At 37.1% G+C, this 20,976-nt stretch overlaps 2 long non-coding RNA genes across 2 annotated transcripts; both read left to right on the top strand.

The window, feature by feature from the left end:
* The first annotated feature begins 916 nt into the window (after nt 1–916).
* Nucleotides 917–1,843, top strand: LOC148100181 (uncharacterized). The gene is made up of 3 exons (XR_015719810.1): nt 917–1,321; nt 1,504–1,640; nt 1,727–1,843. It is a non-coding gene; the product is annotated as an uncharacterized LOC148100181 (long non-coding RNA).
* Nucleotides 1,844–8,670: 6,827 nt separating this feature from the next.
* LOC148100180 (uncharacterized) lies at nt 8,671–20,373 on the top strand. The gene is made up of 7 exons (XR_015719843.1): nt 8,671–9,520; nt 11,416–11,447; nt 12,399–12,430; nt 13,345–13,371; nt 15,874–15,904; nt 17,680–17,706; nt 19,269–20,373. It is a non-coding gene; the product is annotated as an uncharacterized LOC148100180 (long non-coding RNA).
* Nucleotides 20,374–20,976: the final 603 nt, after the last annotated feature.

Here is a 20,976-nt window from a genome sequence, read left to right as displayed (position 1 = left end):
TGAAACAATTACAGATCATGTCTGTTACAGAGTTTACTGATTGTAGAGCATGAAAAAGATTTTTCATTGAAAAATCATATTTCTTCATATTGTCTTCCCAACTCTGTCTGTAAGAAGACCCTTTCTTATTGCAATGTTATTAATCATTTCACCAAATCATGGCTGTACTTCATGCAGAGCCGGGAGATCTGCTTTCTGTTATCATGCACCTCAGATCTGAAATATGCTGCAAAAAGTATTAAACGGACATAATTTATTTTTTATTCTCATGTCTTAAATGACTAAATCTATTAATGCATTTTTTCATGGATGTTAATTGTCATCTCCTTTTTTAATACTTTTTTTACTTTGACGTTTGTATCTCAACAAACAAGATCTTCCCCTCCAAGGGCTTTCAAATATGAAATAGTAAATAAATAAATCCCAGATAAATGCAAGTATTTATTATGGATCACAAGAATAAATACAGACAATTATATTTTCTTGATTATAGTAAATTTTGTAGAATCAAATGTTTTTGGGATGAATGAGGTTTTGCTTATCATGTTTTACAGGTAAAAAAATGTAAAGGTTTTAAACTATCTTTAGGCTACCAGAGATGTCTATGATGATACATTATGTAGAGAAAAACATTTTTACAGCTTACAGAATATGTATAAAAACTGATTTAGAAGTACATGGAAAGTTTCTGCATCCATTTTCTGACTTGGCCTTTATCCGGGTGGGTTTGGGTTTGGGTGGATAAAGGCCAAGTCAGAATTCTCTGAGCAGCTGGAAAAAGCTGCTAATAAACAAAGACATCAGAAAGCGGGGGCTTTAGGTGTAGCCCCCGCTTTCTGACGCACTAATTAGATTTAGTAACTGACACCCCATACCAGCATTACATAGACACTTGGGGGCTGAGATGGGTGGGTGGGGAGGGTGGGTGGTGTTAAAAGCACTTTATGTTTTGTAGATGTATTTTTTTCAGACAGGGCGCACACAGTCCTGTTTCCTTTGTGGGAAAACCTTTAAACTTCACCATCCTCAGCTGAAACAACATCTTAACACCATCTTCATGAACTGCTGAGCCAAACCTGATCCATCAGTGCTGGACTGCACAGATAACTACATGCCACACAGAGACTGCTGTTTTATGAACTGCCATATCAGTGTGTCTTCAATGGAGAAGATGACACACCCATCACCTGACCTCCTGCCTGATCTGGCGACCATCATCATGCTGCCACACTACACACCTCTGAGACCATCAATGATGACTCATACTGAGGAAACTGTATTTCCTGTCAGAGATGCTCAGTGATCCTCAGAGCAGAGAGAGGTATGATTCTTTATCTTTGATAAAAAAATGTCAGTGTTTTTAATTCAATTAATTAATTTAAATCCTGTTTATTGCACAAATAATTTCACACTCAAATGATTATACTTGTTGAAACTTTTTGAGTTTTAATTCACATTATGGATTACAAATCTATGCTTTTTCTACTCTGTCTCTCTGTGCAGGTACTGCTGTCTTCTGAGTTCTTCAGTGTCCCAACTGAGACATTCAAACCTCACTGCAGAACTAATGTCTTTCCTCACCATCATGTGAGTGTGAGATTGCTCTGGATTCTGGTTATGTGGCCTGCAGCACCTATAAGGTATTTCAACATTGTTCATTTTATAACTTATTTGTAGTTTTTAAGCCTTAACACAAATAAAATGTTCCTTTTTCTGTATTTTTTAGAACAAGCTCGTACAGTGTGCCTGCATTCCAGCTTCTTAGACTCTGCGCAAGTGGACAGAGTATCAGTGTTTGGCCACTCTTACAGACACCGACTTCTGTCAACTCACTGCTACTGATCAGGCACCTCACTCCAGGAAGACAGAGGGCTGCAAGCCTGTCATCGTTTTCAGTGTGGCTTTGTATTCTTGGGGTAGCATCAGATTTTTCCCACAAATATTCAAAGGTAACACTTATTTTAAGCTTAGTTATTAAATAAAAAGTCTTCCCTGTTGTTAATTTTATTGTTTTAAAAAAAAAAATTGTTTTCTTTTAGATTTATATGCAGTGATCGGATGTGATGGAGCTTTGTTAACTGTGTGGAAAACATCTGTTTGTGATGATATTTACAATGAGGCTTTAAGGTGACAGTTTCCATGTAATTTCAATCCTTATACTAAGCAAAAACATGTTTGCAATTAACATTTTTTTTCCGTTTATTCTTTTGGATTTATGGTTAACATTCCTCTGTGACAGCAAATATTAAACTGGTCCAAGTAACCAGCATATCATTGGTCAAAGGCAAAAAGGACCACATGTCACGCTAGCAATGAATTTTTGACTGTGTTTGTGTCACCAGATTTAACAAACAATATCAGACATATGAAACTGAACTCCGGATTAATGTGCAGATGTTTTTTGTGTGTTTTTTTTTATTGTTGAATAATTATTTTGTAGGACAAACCCAATCTATTTACCCAAACAATGTAACTTGTTTGGGTAAATAGTGGATTAATATATCTAAGTCTATAAGTATAGCAAGCTGAATTCATACAAACACACAGCTCTAAATCTTGAATTGTAGGATGTACAAAAATGATCATGTGATTATTATGGACATTTAAATAACTATATCTATTGAACCATTACACGTATTCTTTATAGAGATTACACAATCTCAAAATGTGAAAAAAGAAAGTGTTTAAGAGAATAAATAATGTGTGTTTGTATGAATCCTGCCTTAGTATGGGGTGTCAGTAACTACATTAGTATAGAGTAGGTCTAACAGTGGTTTTCACCATCTGCTCTAATATATATAGATAATGGGTCAGGCATATAAAGTCATTTTGAAAAGTTCATAAAGGTCATTTATATGTGTTCCTCTTTATCATTTTATATCAGGTCACACAGCTGACTTGAGTTTTGATCAGGGTAGAACCATAACATTCATGCTAATGGTTCTACTGTTTACAGTTACTTTATGATGGATTTCACCCTGGTCACAGCACTATGTGAAAAGCTGTTAGAGGTAAAGTTAACCCAATTAATACCTCATCATAAGTCACTCTCTAACGCAAAGCAGTGATTATTTTTCAGTGTAATTTATTCCACAACAATGTTCTTTATTTGATTCCTGTTTCTTTAAATATGCACATCGATTGTTCAGCTGTGTGACTCTCCACACCTCAAATATATCACAATGTGGACCTCATTTCGGTACAGATTTATCATCAAATCAGGAAACTGTAAACTAATTGAAAAAATGAAGCTTATGAAAATTTTAATGTGGCATTGGAACATGTTGTTTATCCTTGCCAAATGGTATTTACACAAAACTCCAGCAAATCAGAGGATGTATTTTTGTCCTTCACTTGCTGTTTATATATGTGTATATATTTGCAGTTAATAGCCTATCATGTGTCTGCGCATCTTAGGGCCATAAACATAAACATGGCAAACAAGGATATGTTCACTATTCCGACAGATGCTTCAATTGTTTGTATAGATGTTAGATTCATTTGATTTGCATTTTCTATTAATATTATTCCGTTTGTCCCAAATGGGATTTTTATTTCTGTATGCCATTATTGTAATCATTGGAAACAACCGAGTAAATATTTTGTATCATATGTTTCTAAAAATATTTGAATGTTCTACTTTTCTACTACTGGTTTTCTACTTTCTAAACTTTCTGCCACTCTTTGGCATTTCAATAACATTATTTTTGGGTGTTTTTATCTCTGACCGCAGCATCTTGTGCATCTTGTATTACCTAAATGTTGTTTGTGTGGGTTTTGTTTTTGTTTTGTTTTTGTTTTGTGCCATTTTTAGATTTCACCAGCTGCGTAAACTCTGCAATTTTACCTTGGTTTTGTTCCACATCAGTTTATCTGCTGGGTGATTTTCTTCCTTTTCTAATGTTTCTGGTAATTTTTCACAGTTAAACAAGTAACTTTGAGGTTTCAGTTGTTATCTGTTGACAGTTTTGTCTAATTATTACATTTCTGCAAAATTATAGCAGTTCTGATAAGTTGTAATATTTCTGCCAAGTTTTTAATTTTCTACTAAATTATATTATTTCTGCTAGGTTACACTACTTTTGTTTGTTATGCTATGTTATGTTAAGTTATATTATTCTAAATTATTACATTTCTGCTAAGTTTTTAATTTTCTACTAAATTATATTATTTCTGCTAGGTTACACTACTTTTGTTTGTTATGCTATGTTATGTTAAGTGATGTTATTCTAAATTATTACATTTCTGCTAAGTTGTGGCTTCTGGTAAACTACAACATTTCTGCTGAATTGTTATGTTTATTAGTTATTGCATTTCTGCTAAGTTATTACATTTTTGTTAACTTGATGTTGTCCTGCAAAGTTATTAAAATTTCAAACACTTTTTAAACACTGACTTTGATTTCTTCAGCTTCTTCAGCTATTTTCAACTTTTTTCAGCAGACAGCTTCAGCTATACAGCATCCACACTGCATTTTTGCAGGAAATGCAAATTTTTCTAGTTATTATTATTATTATTATTATTCTTGGGACTTCCGTACGTTTTTCGCCGTTGAACTACTTCCACAGTTTTTGTGCTATTTTCACCGTTCAAATTTTAAACTATTCTGCTATTTTTGCTCTTTCCGGCTTTATCTTTTGGTATTTTTTACTATTATACTTTTTAAAATATTAAGCTTTTTTCCTTTAATTTGTCCCATTGAAATGAATGGGAAACTTCCGCAATTCTGCTAAAATTTGCTTGTTTTTGAAACTTAACTACTTCCTCATATTTTCACTTATAACAACCATTCAAACTTTAAAATGTTCTCAAATTATTGGGCTATTCAGGTATAAATCAGCTTTTTCAAATCTTTTACCGTTTTATTTTTATACCCCTTAAAGTGTTGAGTTGCAAAATTTTGATTTTTCACAAAATACATGGGTTGTTATGGTTGCTATGCAGTTGGTTCTAAGTGAGGCACTGTAAGTTTTGCAGTCTTCTCTTCATGTCCGAACAACTTCTTGCTACTTGCTCAATTTTCACTCAACTTCCACAAATTATACATCAAAACGTAGGTATTTTTGCTGGCTTTCAGAAAATGTCACTATCATTGTTGTGGGATTTATAGAATTTTGGCAAATCTCCTCAGACCAACACGAAGTCTGAAAACTCTCCATAGAAAGTCAATGGAGAGTTTGTTCAAAATCACCGCTGGATTTCTGTAATGAGAGGCATATTCGACTCGTCATATCTCCTTAATGGAGCGAAGTTAAGACATGAGGCTTGTCCCGATATATCTTCAGACACTCCTGACGCTCACAATTCAAGAATTATTTTCTCACCTATTACCACTTGGCCATGAATTACGTTTGTTTGAGGGTAGGAAATTCGTCCTTCGCTCAGATTTTTTCAGCTTTCAAACTCTGGAAATGAACCACTTTTTTCTCTCATCATATCTTTTTAATGGATTTCCACAGAGACCTGAAAATTTCCATGACTGTTCACCAAAGCCTGCTGTCTCTTACGGTGAAAGAATGATATCGATACTCCAAATAGATTTAGAGTTAGAAAGCGTTGTTTGAGGGCAAGTCAAGGCAGTTTTTGCATCGCCTCTACTCAGTTATGGTGCATTACAAGTCAAATATCTTTAATAATTCATATTTTAATGATAAATTGTCAACACTTGAAGATTCCCCCATCTCTTCTGAACAAAACGGTGTAAGAATAACCGTTCTAGCCCCTACGGTTAGGAAATTATGGCCATTTGTTTGGAGGGTAGTCCTCACTATGAGAAATAGACTGAAAAAATCCTGTCTCTCTGCTGTGTGTGTAAAAACGGCTGCACCTGTTTTGGCGGGAAAAAGTACACAGCATCTCTGATTGGTGGATTCAAATTTAGCAGCTCCCAGGCTGCTTGACTGACCTACAAAGTTGCTTCTCTCTCCCTCTGTGTGTGTGTGTGTGTGTGTGTGTGTGTGTGTGTGTATTTCTGCTTTTCATAGTATTTCTGCTAAATTATAGAATTTCTGCTTTTTATAGTATTTCTACTTTTTATAGTATTTCTGCTTAATATAGTATTTCTGGTAAATGATAGTATTTCTGCTTTTTATAGGATTTGTGCTTAATATAGTGTTTCTGCTTAATATAGTATTTCTGCTTAATTATAGTATTTCTGCTAAATTGTAGTATTTCTGCTTAATATAGTATTACTGCTAATTTATAGTATTTCTGCTTAATATAGTATTTCTGCTAAATTATAGTATTTCTGCTTTTTATAGGATTTGTGCTTAATATAGTATTTCTGCTAAATTATAATATTTCTGCTTTTTATAGTATTTCTGCTTTTTATAGCATTTCTGCTTAATATAGTATTTCTGCTAAATTATAATATTTCTGCTTTTTATAATATTTCTGCTTTTTATAGCATTTCTGCTTAATATAGTATTTCTGCTAAATTATAGTATTTCTGCTTCTTATAGTATTTCTGCTTAATATAGTATTTCTGCTAAATTATAATATTTCTGCTTTTTATAGTATTTCTGCTTAATATGGTATTTCTGCTTAATATGGTATTTCTGCTAAATTATAGTATTCCTGCTTTTTATAGTATTTCTTCTTTTTATAGGATTTGTGCTTAATATAGTATTTCTGCTAAATTATAGTATTTCTGCTTTTTATAGGATTTGTGCTTAATATAGTTTTTGTGCTTAATATAGTATTTCTGCTAAATCATAATATTTCTGCTAAATTACAGTATTTCTGCTAAATGATAGTATTTCTGCTTTTTATAGGATTTGTGCTTAATATAGTATTTCTGCTAAATTATAGTATTTCTGCTAAATTATAGTATGTCTGCTTTTTATAGTATTTGTGCTTAATATAGTATTTCTGCTAAATTATAGTATTTCTGCTTTTTATTGTATTTCTGCTTTTTATAGTATTTCTGCTTAATATAGTATTTGTGCTTAATATAGTATTTGTGCTTAATATAGTATTTCTGCTAAATTATAGTATTTCTGCTTTTTATAGGATTTGTGCTTAATATATGTCAGGGTTCTGGGTCTGAGCAACCCAGGATCCCTGAGCAGTTATGGACTAGTTATATCTTATGTATTTTTGGTGTTGCTTCCCCTTTTGCTCTATGCTTGTACATATGTGGAGATGCTTGTTAAATTCCCGTGGCTGGTGGACTCCCTCAATCCAGTTGTTCTGGACTTCCTGCTTTCCATCCTCCACCTCCACTTTCCTCCTCAGGCTGCTCACCGGCCCAGACCGCTGGTGGATTCACAGCCTGAGACGCCGGCCCTGACGTCTACACGGAAACGACGTTCGCGCCGCCGGCTTTCCTCACAGCAGCCTAATCCACGAACTTCTCAAGAGTCGGCTGTGGTGAGTAGTACGGACAATTTTCCATTTCCCTCACCATCTGTGTTTGTGTCTGCAGTGGATGAGCCGACAGCGCAGGTAACATCACCTCGGTCAGAGGTCTCCACACCACTCGCTGCTTCAACATCTGCAGCTGTGGCACCGCCGTCATCTCATCCGCCTGCAGTCACCCTTCTGCCATCTTCTTCACCGGCTGCTACGTCGCCACCCGGACCTGCCCTGCCCGAGCAGGAGCTCGGCGAGCGGGTGGAGCCCGCGCCGGAGCTCGGCGAGCGGGTGGAGCCCGCGACGGAGCTCGGCGAGCGGGTGGAGCCCGCGCCGGAGCTCGGCGAGCGGGAGGAGCCCGCGCGGCAGCCGGGGGAGCTCGGCGAGCGGGAGGAGCCCGCGCGGCAGCCGGGGGAGCTCGGCGAGCGGGAGGAGCCCGCGCCGCAGCCGGGGGAGCTCGGCGAGCGGGAGGAGCCCGCGCCGCAGCCGGGGGGGATCAGCGAGCGGGAGGAGCCCGCGCCGCAGCCGGAGGAGAGCGGCGAGCAGGAGAGCGGCGAGCAGGAGAGCGGCGAGCAGGAGAGCGGCGAGCAGGAGAGCGGCGAGCAGGAGAGCGGCGAGCAGGAGAGCGGCGAGCAGGAGAGCGGCGAGCAGGAGAGCGGCGAGCAGGAGAGCGGCGAGCAGGAGAGCGGCGCTTTTTTTTGCGCCGCTGCGGGATGCGCGGTCTGACTTTGGGACTGTGACCTGGGAGGGTTTGTTGTTTTTGCTTGTTTTGGTTCTGGCTACTTAAGCCTTAAGCTACTTAAGAGAGTCTTGGAGCTCCCACCGACGCGGGATCATTACGTGAGACTCCACGTCAGACATCCAGTTGTGCTTGGTTAGTGTGTGTGTATGGCCGCGATTGTATGTGTCCTGACGGCTGCTTCTATTGTGTCCCCAGGAGAGGGGTGGAGTGCCAGACAGCAGCCAGCACGGGGAGTGCTGAGACACGGGAGCGGAGAGCACAAACACTGGGAGAAGACACGACACGGGAGTCTGGGGAAAGCACGGGAATTTGGTGTTATTTCCACACACTGTAAATAAATGCACTGTTTATACACAGAGCAACGCGCCTGGGTCCTCCTTCCCCACACCCCCCACGGTTTGCCATGCCATACCGTGACAATATAGTATTTCTGCTTTTTATAGTATTTCTGCTATTTATAGTATTTCTGCCAAATTATAGTATTTCTGCTTTTTATAGTATTTGTGCTTAATATAGTATTTCTACTTTGAGGCATTCAAATTTGCATATTGGGGCCTGCACAGCTTCCCAGCCAGCCAATCATATCTGAGGTCTGCCGTTTCTTCTCTCGTCATATCTCCATGACGGATGTACAAAGAGCAATGAAAATCGCAGTCAAAGTACACCAAAGTCCGCTGATTCACCCAGTACAAGAATTATGTTTCTAGTCCACCTAGCTTTTGAGTTACACGACGTTTTGTAACTCCAAAAAACGGCGTTTTTTGCCTCTGACCGCGATCTAATTCTGACGGCTCATCACCCTGTTTTCCAGGCACCCACTGTCTTTCCCAGTGGTGCAGTTGGTAGTGACATGGGTCTGCAAGCCGAAGGTCATGGGTTTAATCCCACCTTGGTCAACATGTTTTTTCCCCTACAAATTAATACACTATCACACACCAGTAATTCATATTCATCATTTATTACAATTCTGCAAACTTGTATCATTTTACCAGCTTTTCTAATATGGACCTCACATTCTTGTTAACACTCCATGGCAAAAATACTGTTCCCTTTAGGCTCTGTGTATGTGTGTGTGTATCAATATTTCTCCCATTTTAAAGTATTACTCCTCCATAATTGTATTTCTGTTAAATCAAAGTACTTTTACTACAGCTTAGTACTTCTGCTCAATCATAGCATTTTTGTAAAATCATAGTATTCCTGCTTTTTATAGTATTTCTGATAAATTATAGTATTTCTGCTTTTTATAGTATTTCTGCTTAATATAGTATTTCTGCTAAATTATAGTATTTCTGCTTTTTACAGTATTTCTGCTTTTTATAGTATTTCTGCAATAATGGAATTTCCTACTACCCGTGAACGCCTCATTTTTTACCTGACTGGCTGACATCCGCCTCTCTGCACACTTCGTTGAGTCCGCTCTCGGTGAGTGCTGTTCCTCTCCTCTCCTAAATGTCTATACTCTGTTTGCGCGATTTAAGCAGTTCTTGTTAGTGATTTATAAAGCCAGCCGAGGTATAACTCATATTAAAGTAACACAATGGTTGCTTTTTAGTGAAAAATTGTCATTTTTGTATGTAAAAGCAGTGTTTGATGAGCTAACGCTAACAACCCAATGCTAACGCCTAGCGCTCTTATGAGCCCAGTGTGAAATGAAGATAATTCATTTGACTGTAAACCACGGTTATTGTATTGTTTTATTAATTACATTTGGTGTGTTCGTGTTTTTCAGTCTGTTAAATAAGGTGCAGTTAGCTCTCTTCACAAATCAGTTGGTTAAAACAGCCTCATTCTTTAGGCTGTAACGTTTTTAACAATCCCCATAGATTCAGTTTTAGCTGTCGGCAAGATCAAAGGAGCCATTTTACGCCTCTGACCGAACACGGGAGAAAAAGAGTCACATTTGTCCAGGTCTTGTGGGTTAATTAAGAGAAAGGAGGGAGGAAGAAACTGACGATTAAACATAAGCTATGTCCCCACATACAGGGGTATTTTTGAAAACTGAGATTTTTCCGTTTTTGGTTTTAAAAGAATAATCCTGTCCACACATAAATGCAGGAAAACGCTGCCAGCAACATGCCAAAGCAACAGATGGCGATATATTCCTAACCGTGTAGAAATGTTGGCCAATCAGAAGTCTAGAAGCCTTGGTGGGAAATAGCAAACAAAGATGGGGCATAAAAGCAGAACCGAGTCATATGTGTGGGGGGACAGTAACTGTGTGTGTATATGTAAGCATTTAAACACTGCAGAGAGTACAATTAACAGTAACAGTATTGTAGAAATGCATTTCACCGAAACAATAACGTGGCGCACGGTGTGACGTCAAAAAAGGCGCTGCGTTTTCTCTGTTTTCCTGTCCACACATAAATGCAAAAATGGAGTTTTCGAAAATATCCTGGCAAGCGTTTTTAGAAATCTCCATTTTCAGTCACCGAAAACGCCGTTTAAGTGTGGACGAAAGGTGCAAACGCATAGAAAAATTTCCGTTTTCAAAAGTACCTGTGTACATGTGAACCCAAAATTATTAAGAACTTCTAAACAGGAGACTTTTAGAGTTGGGAGTTCGCCTTGTAATCGGAAGGTTGCCGGTTCGAGCCCCGGCTTGGACAGTCTCGGTCGTTGTGTCCTTGGGCAAGACACTTCACCCGTTGCCTACTGGTGGTGGTCAGAGGGCCCGGTGGCGCCAGTGTCCGGCAGCCTCGCCTCTGTCAGTGCGCCCCAGGGTGGCTGTGGCTACAATGTAGCTTGCCATCACCAGTGTGTGAATGGGTGGATGACTGGATATGTAAAGCGCTTTGGGGTCCTTAGGGACTAGTAAAGCGCTATATAAATACAGGCCATTTACCATTTTAATTTTTAAGAACTGTTTAACAAAGGCTTGTTTGTGCCAACCTAAATCTGCAGCACAGTTTAAATTCTCACTTTGTGGAAAATTAATGAAATAAACAACAGCCCACCTTCACATAAATAAAATATGGCAGTATATTATTATTAGTATGGTACATAGATATTTATTTTAAAACTACAGCATATTTAATGATACTATGTGCAGTTGATAATATTTTAGGAAGTAGAATTTGAATGCAGACCACCTCAAATATTAAAGCCTTAAAAATATATCGTGCAGTTTTTCATGTAAAGGTGTTATTGCAATCTTAAATGAGATGTAGACCAAAGAAAACAGAGGAGAGTTGTTGTTTGTATTCCAGCTGTAGTAAACAAAGAAGTTTAGTGAATCTTTTTGACAAAAGAGAGTGATGCAGTATTGATGCTAATTTGAGTTTTCTGATCCAGTATTTTTGTCTTTTGTTACACAGAGTGAAATAGAAGCTTGGTTTTGCCTGTGCTGGTAAGTAAACAGTGATTGTAACTGAAGCAATATGAAATTGGGATTGTGTAACATGTTTAGCAATTTACATACAATAGTTTGGCTTTTTGTGATATCTTGCCATTTGCTCATGGGCAAAAACACATTTAGGATTTATAAGCAGTAAAGCCCCCCCACTAGACCTCTGAGTGTCCCTAAAAATGTCCCTGAAGTTTAATAGGCCATTTATGTCTAATTTTAATTTTAAAGGCTTATCAAAGCATTTCTGTAGTAATGTTTTTATTACACATGTTAAGGCCATTTGAGACTGCAATTAAATTTTGCCCTCTTTAGACTAAAGTGAGTTCATTTTGTCTGAGGTACAGTGCTGGGAAAAGTCTTTCTTCCTTGCAGATTTATTTTGTTCATGATTTTTTGTCACATGTTTCAAATCATCTAACAGGGATGATATGAATAAATACAAAAAAGCATTTTTAAAGTGATGATTTCACGTATGAAGCAGAGAAAACCAAACCAGAGCTAACTGTTCTAATGTGAGAACATGCTGGTCTCTAATACCCAGCTGTGGAAGCCCTGATAGCAAGAACTACCATCAAGCATTTATAGTATCAAGTGTCATTTGTGATTGTTGCATGCTTTGAAACTGTGATGTTATCATTTGATCAAGTGTGCAGTGCGAGCAAATCATTGCTTGTGGTATCTGCTGTGTTATGTAATAGCACCAAAGTATTAGAGCTTTACGTTAATGAGGAATTTTTGTGGCTTATTGCAGATGGATAAAACGACACATCACTTTAGTAAAGACAGAAATCTTTAATAAGGTGCAGAAAGAGAAGATGGGGTGTTTATAGTAAAGCTGTTGTAAACAAAGAATTTAACAGATTTTTTTTTCACTACAGATTGTGATGCAATATTGACTCTGATGCTGATTTCAGTTGTCTGATTCTGTGTTTTTGTTCTTTTGTTACACAGAGTGAAACAGAACTTTGGTTTTGCCTTTGCTGGTAAGTAAGCAGCAATTGTAACTGCAGTAATATGACATTGTCACTGTGTAACATGTTTAGCAACTTACCTAACGTAGTTTGGTTTTTGTGACATTACCATTTACCGATGGGCAAAAACAAATGGTCAGAATTTATACCTTGTAGCAGCAAAGGCCCCACACATGATCTCTGACTGTCCCTGAAGTTTAACAGGCCATTTATGTCTGATTTTTATGTTTGAACACGAACAACTGTTTTTATACAGTTGTTCGTGTTCTGTGTGTAATTTATATACACTAAGTTTAAATTAGTTTCTTAATAATTTGCTTGATACAATGTGTTTGAAAATTATATATAAAAGGGAAATATTGCAAAATACAAAAAGATTCCTGCCAACAGGTACAATGGAAGGACTTTTTATTATAATTTTTAAGAAATTTTAATTGCAAAAATGGTGTGCCACTGTTGTTACTATGACATGTCAAAATTTACATGTATTTTAGGATTTACATATTCAGGTCAGAACTAAAACCTGATGAGGTTTTCCGTTGATTCTATTTTTTTTTTTTTTTTAAATGGTATTCAACATTTTTAATCTGAAATGAGGTTAACAGTTGTGGTTTTTTTCACACTTTATTAAGCACTGACTTGTGATAGAAAATGATGGAGCTAAAAAGCCCTAATCTGTACCAACAAATACTGGTGCCTCTTCTTTGCACTTCTGTAGTATGCATGCCTTTATTACACATGTTATCACCATGTGAGACTCTGTAACTAAAGTTTGTCCTCTTTAGACTACAGTGAGTTCATAAAGGCTTGAAGAAATTGAGGATTTTACTACTTATTTCATGTCACAGTAAATTGGATTGTGTGTGAAGAGGTTCAACAGTCTAAGTCATTAAACAGTGATCTGATGTGTTGTTTCCTTTCTCTAGGATACTGATCTGATCGTCTCAAGTCTGGTAAGTAAAGGTTTTGTCTGCGGTACAGTGCTGAGAAAGGTCTTTCTTCCTTGCAGATTTATTTTGTTTATGCTTTTTTCACATGTTTCAAATCATCTAACAAGGATGACCTGGATAAATACAAAAAGCAGTTTTAAAGTGATGATTTCATTTTTGAACCAGAACATCCTGGTCTAATGTAAAAACATGTTGGTCTCTAATACCCAGCTGTGGATGCCCTGATAGCAACAATTACCATCAAGCATTTACAGTAACTGGTAATCACTGGGGGATTTTGGTCCACTATAATTTCAGAATTGTCTTAATTGGATCCAAACAGGACAGGCAAAAAAAGAAAAGGAAAAAGTCGTAATTAAGGCCCAATATAGGGTTTTCAAGTCATACCAAGTATCTTAATTTCATTAAAGTCCAGACTGATTAGTTTACTCCAAGAGTTTTGTTTCATTCATTCAATTGGACTTGCTTGTGTGCTTCAGATCAATTTCCTGCTGCAAATCCTAAGTGTGATTAAACTTAAGCCCAGGACCTGATGAGTTGATGGTCCTGAAGGTCCTGAAGTAGTAAAGGAACTCTGGGACATCACAGTAACAGCACCATGTTTGACTTTAATGCTGGTGTTTTTCTCTCACTGTAGATGATTCAGGTTAGTGCAGTTAGTCAGCACAGCTCTTGGTTATCATCGAGGTATTATCAGGCAACTTGTTTTTGCCTGTTCAGCTACAACATCTGAGGGTTTTTGTTTCTGGGGTCTCCAAATCCTTAGAAATCTCTTAGTAAACCTTTACAGAACTATATCTGTTTGTTTCACATTAGAGCAGCTCACGGCTAGCAGTTTAGGGACAATTAAATATTCACATAGGGCAGGGGTCTCAAACTCCACTCTTCAAGGGCCGGTATCCTGAAGCTTTTCCACGTGTCCCTGTTACAAAACACCTGAATAACATTTGTAGGTCATTAGTAAGAGTATAGAATTTGACTGTATGCTGAAGTGGCATCCCCTAAGACTACTAAAATTTAAGTAATTTAAGTGTTTGGAAAAATGTACTTCTAAAAGTACTTTCATTACATCATGTTCATTCACTCATGAGCTGCTATAACATGAATCAAATGGCTGAATTACCACCTCAGCATGCAGTCAAGTTCTGTAGAGTTTTGCTAATGACCTACTAATGTTATTCAGGTGTGTTGCAACAGGGACACAGAAATGTTTCTGGACACCAGGCCTTAAGGACCAGAGTTTGAGACCACTGGTGATAGGGCATTGTGGATTTCAAAAGCTTTTTCCCTTAAATCACTGCCTGAAAACTGCTTTTTGTAATTTGTCATAATGACTTGCATAATATAGGTGGGATGAAAACATAAACATAAGAAATTTTATAGTGGCCTGATATTTTTATCAAGACTGTTTTTTTTTTTTTTTTTTAATAATCCTGCCCTAATTTACAAAAGATGAACTGTGTCTGAAAGTCATGTTTGTTTGTTTCTTTGTTTGTTTAAGAAATGTGGGAATCTCCAGCAAAGACCTTACATGGAACAGCTCAGATACAGCACTCATTTCTGTTCTTTTTATCATGAAATGATCTACAAAGAAATTATCATCATACTAAATTTTGCTAATTAGGCCTTAATATCAGCTATGATAAGTTTATCATAGATTTAGGGGAGTGCTTATTGCTGTGTATCAAACATGCCCCAAATGTCACTGAAATATGTAGAAACTGCTGCGTAGAAACTAGCTGTCTCCGAATCTCTCATTTTGCCAAAATTCATACAGAGTAAATTGTTTTATGTTTTATGTTAACGGAACCCCAGATATAATGATATACTGTTGTCCCAAGCAAGTACACACAGACACAGGGATTTGAGAATTTTGGGGATTAAGGCACGTTTTTTGTGGGATAAATGTAAGTTGAGTGGATCTGAAGTGTTTAAAGCAGGTGGCCTGAAACTGTCTGCTCTAACCCCAGTGTGTTGGTTTTGTTGGACCATATAATATTTACAGTAAGTTATTGTAGCAGCACATCTTGGTGTAAGTTTATAGACTCTGTTTGTTTTTATTGTGTTAATAGAATTTGAATGCAGGCCACCTCAAATGTTAAAACCTACAGACATTCCATACAAGCTATCATTTGTGATTGTTGCCTACTTTTAAATTGTGACATCACCATTTAATAAAGTGTGCAGTGCTAGGTGTAGCAAATCATTGGTTACGATATCTACTCTCTTATGTAACTGAACCTAAATTGTGGAGCATTACATGACTCAGAAACTTGTGTGGCTTATTGCAAATGGATAAAACTACATATTACCTTTATGAAGATGATAATATTTATTAGGGTGCGGAAAAAGAAAACAGAGGAGAGTTGTTGTTTGTATTCCAGCTGTGGTAAACAAAGAAGTTTCCGGAATGTTTTTGACTACAGAGAGTGATGCAGTATTGACTCTAATGCTGATTGGAGTTGTCTGAGCCTGTATTTTTGTTCTTTGTCTTTTGTTACACAGAGTGAACAGATCTTTGGTTTTGCCTTTGCTGGTAAGTAGACAGTAATGGTAATGTTTAGTAATTTACTTACAGTAGTTTGGCTATTTGTGTTATCTTGCCATTCATTCATGGGCAAAGACAAATAGTCAGGATTTAGAATCTGTAGCAGCAAAGCCCCCACACAGGACCACTGACTGCCCCTGAAAATGTCAATGAAGTTTAATAGCCCATTAATGTCTGATTTTAATTTTCGATGGCTTATCAAGTCCAAACATAGTTAAATGTCAGAGATATCTTTATGCAGTTGTTCGATTTCTCCTTATGTTTGTGGATTCAAGTGTGAGTGTAGGTGGTACCTTAAACACTTAAGAGCACCACAGCTATCGATTTTTATTTTCTCTCTCATTCCACTTATAAATTAGCCAAAAAAGTCAAAACACTAGAAGTATTTTTGCCTGAGTGACGTTCACACTGCAGGCGAAAGCGCATCAAATCAGATTTTTTTTGTCATGTTGGTATCAGTGATGGTATCATGGTATGAAAGTGTGAACGGCACAAATCTGATATTTTCAAATCCGTCCTGGGTCACTTTCGTATGTGGTGCTGAATCCGAGACATATCCGATGTTTTAGAAAGCGACTGCTGTTTGAACGGTCATGTTGCATTAAATCCGTCTTTTACGTCACTGACAGAAGACAGACGCCAATTATCAGCACCAGAGAAGCGCCTGAGAAGACATGGCGAACGCTTCCTGGCCATCCATTGTAGATGTCAGTGAAACTGTTGGGAAGACAACGTGAACATTTTATTTGTTCTGTATAATCTGCAGATTCTGACAGAAATCTGCAACACCGCTCCTCTAAAACAGCAATAAGGATAATTATTAGGTTATTTACATTATTATGTAAATAACAAAATAACTTAAAGCAAAAATTGGGAAACGTAAAGTCCGAAACAAGTCTTTATATTAACGGCCATCAGTCAAACAATATTGTTTGCTCTGGGTCTAAACAGAGTGCGTTGTGTGTGACGTCTTCTTTTGCGCATGCGGGCCGCTTTGAGCGCTCACACTAGAGCGCGTTTGCTGTCACATTTTATTTGTAGTGTGAACAAGCAGACAAAAAAATTGATTTGATCAAAAAATCGGAATTGAGCATTAAGACCTGCAGTGTGAACGTAGCCTATAAATGATAGCTTAAACACTTAAGCAATAATAAAATGTAAGAGAAGTACAGTTGTGAGTAGGTATATTAAAGCCAATGTTTTAAAATTAAATATAAATGTTGCCAAAAAGGGATATACTGCAAAACACATAAATATTGCTAGCAACAAATACAATGGAATGACCTTTTAGTGTAATATTTTAAGAAATTTTCATTAAAAAAAATGGTGCGCTACTGTTGTTGTTGTGGTTTTCTGTTGCTTCTGATTTAAATGATTAATTTGTATTCAACATTTTTAATCTGAAATTAGATTAAAAGTTGTCGTTCTTCACATTTTATTAGAGCTGACTTATGATAGAAAATGTTGGAGCCACAAAGCTTCTGTGTACGAAATATTTGGTATATCCTGCATTTGTGCCGACAAATATTGGTGCCTATTCTTTGCAATTCTGTAGTATGAATGTTTTTATTAAACATGTTAAAGCCATCTGAGACTCTGCAATTAAATTGTGCCCTCTTTAGACTACAGTGAGTTCATAAAGGCATGAAGAAATTGAGGATTTGACTAGTTATTTAATGTCACAGTAAATTGGATTGTGTGTGAAGAGGCTCAACGGTTTGAATCATTAAACAGTGAGCTGATGTTTTGTTTCCTTTCTCTAGGCAACTGATCTGATCGTCTCAAGTCTGGTAAGTAAAGGTTTTGTCTGAGGTACAGTGCTGGGAAAAGTCTTTCTTCCTTGCAGATTATTTTTTTCATGCTTTTTTGTCACGTTTCAAATCATCTAACAAGGATGACCTGGATAAATACAAAAAAAGCAGTTTTAAAGTGATGATTTCATGTATGAAGCAGAGAAAACCAAACCAGAGCTATCTGTTCTCTAATACCCAGCTGTGAAAGCCCTGATAGCAACAACTACCATCAAGCATTTATAGTAACTAGTAATGACTGATTTACATCACTGGGGGATTTTGGTCCACTTTAATTTCAGTTGTCTTAATTAAGGTCCAAAATAGTGTTTTGAAATCATTTCAAGGATCTCAATTTCATTAAAGTTGAGACTCTGGTTAGTCTACACCAAGACATTCAGTTGGACTTGCTTGTGTGCTTCAGATCAATTTCCTGCTGCAAATCCCAAGTGTGATTAAACTTAAGCCCAGGACCTGATGAGTTGATGTAGGTCCTGAAGTAGTAAGGGAACTCTGGACAATCACAGTAACGGCACCATGTTTGACTTTAATGCTGGTGTTTTTCTGAAATATTTCTCTCACTTTAGAAGATTCAGTTTAGTACCGTGAGTCCACACAGCTCTTGCTGATCATCAAGATGTTTTTAGGCAAATGTGAGAAAGTTTTTGTGTTCTTTTTGGCCAGTCTATAAATAATTTTGAGTTTAATGGATATAAAGTGTTTAAAGCAGGAGGCCTGAAACTGTCTGCTGTAACCTCAGTGTGTGGGTTTATTTGGACCATATAATATTTACAGTAAGTTACTGTAGCAGCACGTCTTGGTTTGAGTTTATAGACTTAGTTTATTGTTTTAATAGAACGTAAAAATGTCCTTATAACAGTTCCACCATCATTTGTTAAACATTGTCATTCTGTTCAGTCCAATAATTTACTGTAGAACTCTTTACTATTTAAAGCCCTACATGTACTGTATTTTTGAAATTATAAGGCATAATGTCAATAAACAAGTCTGTTTTTAAGGCACATTAAGCCAAACAAAACAGTCAGATAAGTCAAACTTTATTCAAGTCATTCACAAACAACTCTCAACACTGTTCAGTTGTAACACATAAAATACAGAACATTACACTCACTTTTTCAGTTCACTCCTCATCCACAAATCCATCAAACTCTTCATGGGTTGATCAGTTTGAAATCTGCTTCATAAGCATGTCTCTTAGCACGTGCCAGGTCCTTGTACACACACCATAATGTTATGTTGAAGCACCGTACAAATTACTCTGCGAGGGTCCTGACTATGGAAGCCATAATGCTCTGACAATACATCAAGCGGCACAGCTTTGTAGCTTACCGAAGTCTTACTAAAATATTTGACAGAAATTTGAGCGCTGTGTACCACAGAAATCCCGTTCGAGGTCAGTAAGCACAACCAGAATCGATACACTAAGCACATTGTATATTTTTGAGAAAATGACAGGATTTTAGGTGTGCCATATAGTCTGAAGAATATAAATACAAGCATATTGGAAATACGACTAATTCCAGGCCTTTTGTGTCTTACAGGTGACCTGCTGCAGAAGATCCTCTCTCTCTATCATTATAAGCAATTCTGTCTATCCTATCACTCTCCCGACTCTATCTAATTTGACAGCCATTCCATCTTGTATCCCTCTATCTCTACTGCTCTATCTAATTTGACAGCCATTCCATCTTGTATCCCTCTATCCCTACTGCTCTATCTAATTTGACAGCCATTCCATCTTGTATCCCTCTATCCCTACTGCTCTATCTAATTTGACAGCCATTCCATCTTGTATCCCTCTATCTCTACTGCTCTATCTAATTTGAGAATCCAAGTTTTGAGAATCCAAGTTTTCAGAAATCCAAGTTATCAGTACTTGATCTATCTGTTACAGAATTCTGAGAGATCTCTGCTCTTACTGCTCCTTCTTTCCTGTCATTAAACTCTCACATTCAGTCATTTTGCTGGAAATTACAAGTAGAAAGTTGAATATACAGTAGTAGAATTACAGTAGAACTTATAGTAAAAACTACTTACACAGCCCTACATTAGTCATTTTAATTTTGCATTAGACTTTGGAATTAACACTGCTAGTTTGGCTTACTTTGATCAATTATATAAAATATCACCTTTTTAAAAGTTTAGTTGTAATAAGACAATCTGGTTATTTTGTAATACATACATTCAGATAAATAATAAATTAGATCCAAATACATTTTTCTAGTCTGTTTCATTGGCTATAACATTTGACTGCAACTTTATAGTATTATTATTTAAGGACAAACCCATTTTGTCACTCAGTGTAAGTATTCAGTTAGTATTGTCATCGAGAAGCGCCTGAGGACCCAGACTTCCTGTTTCCTGCTGCAGAACATCCAGCTGAAGAATCCTCATCGCCAGTCATCTTATCACCACACCACCAAAGCTCCATATATTTGATTTAAATTTTAGATATCTGAAAGATTTACATAAACTCCCCTAAGAGCTAAGACTTTTATTATAGCCTGTTGATTGTTGAGATTTATTCTGCATATCATTTTACAGAAGTTGTATTTATTTACCAGTCTGGTTAAAAATATATAAGAAGTAAAATTATACCGTTTCTAAAAGAGCTACAATAAAACGGACCAAATTGTTTCCAGAGAACTTTGAATTTCCTTTATTTTGAGTTTGGAGTACAAATCAGCTTTTTAACATCTATTTCTATATTCATAAAAAACATTTTAAAGTAGTTTAATAGTACATTTCTCAGATTTAACATTAACTTGAGGAGTTATACGTTTTTCTGTGTTTCAAGGTTGAGTTTTGTTTACATTTGTGTATAACCACATATAAGCTCCAGGTTGTACTTTAGCAAAATGCCAAGAAAAGGTCAAAGGTCACAGTCCCAGAAGCTTAGACGTCAGAAGGAGAAAGAACAGGTGAATGTTTCTCAGAGCAGTGAGCAGGTAAAGGTGTGTGTTTCAACTTTTCCCAGCACAGAAGTGCAGAGCAGTGTTCAGACAGCCACAGTGTCTTATGCAGATGTGGTAAAGAGAGGTGTTCCCTCAGTGTCTGTCTCAAAGCCTGAAGTTCTGCAGGTAATCCATATTGAGCCCCAGGTAATTGTACAAACACAGCATGATGGAGAGACAGCCACAGTGTCTTATGCAGATGTGGTAAAGAGAGGTGTTCCCTCAGTGTCTGTCCCAGAGCCTGAAGTTATGCAGGTAATTCAGACTGAACCCCAGGTAACTGTACAAACACAGC

Source organism: Neolamprologus brichardi, chromosome 12, assembly GCF_056152115.1.
Source record: "Neolamprologus brichardi isolate AB-2024 chromosome 12, ASM5615211v1, whole genome shotgun sequence".
NCBI lineage: Eukaryota > Metazoa > Chordata > Actinopteri > Cichliformes > Cichlidae > Neolamprologus > Neolamprologus brichardi.
Note: the sequence above shows the minus strand (reverse complement) of the source record. Positions and strands in the feature narration are given on the sequence as shown.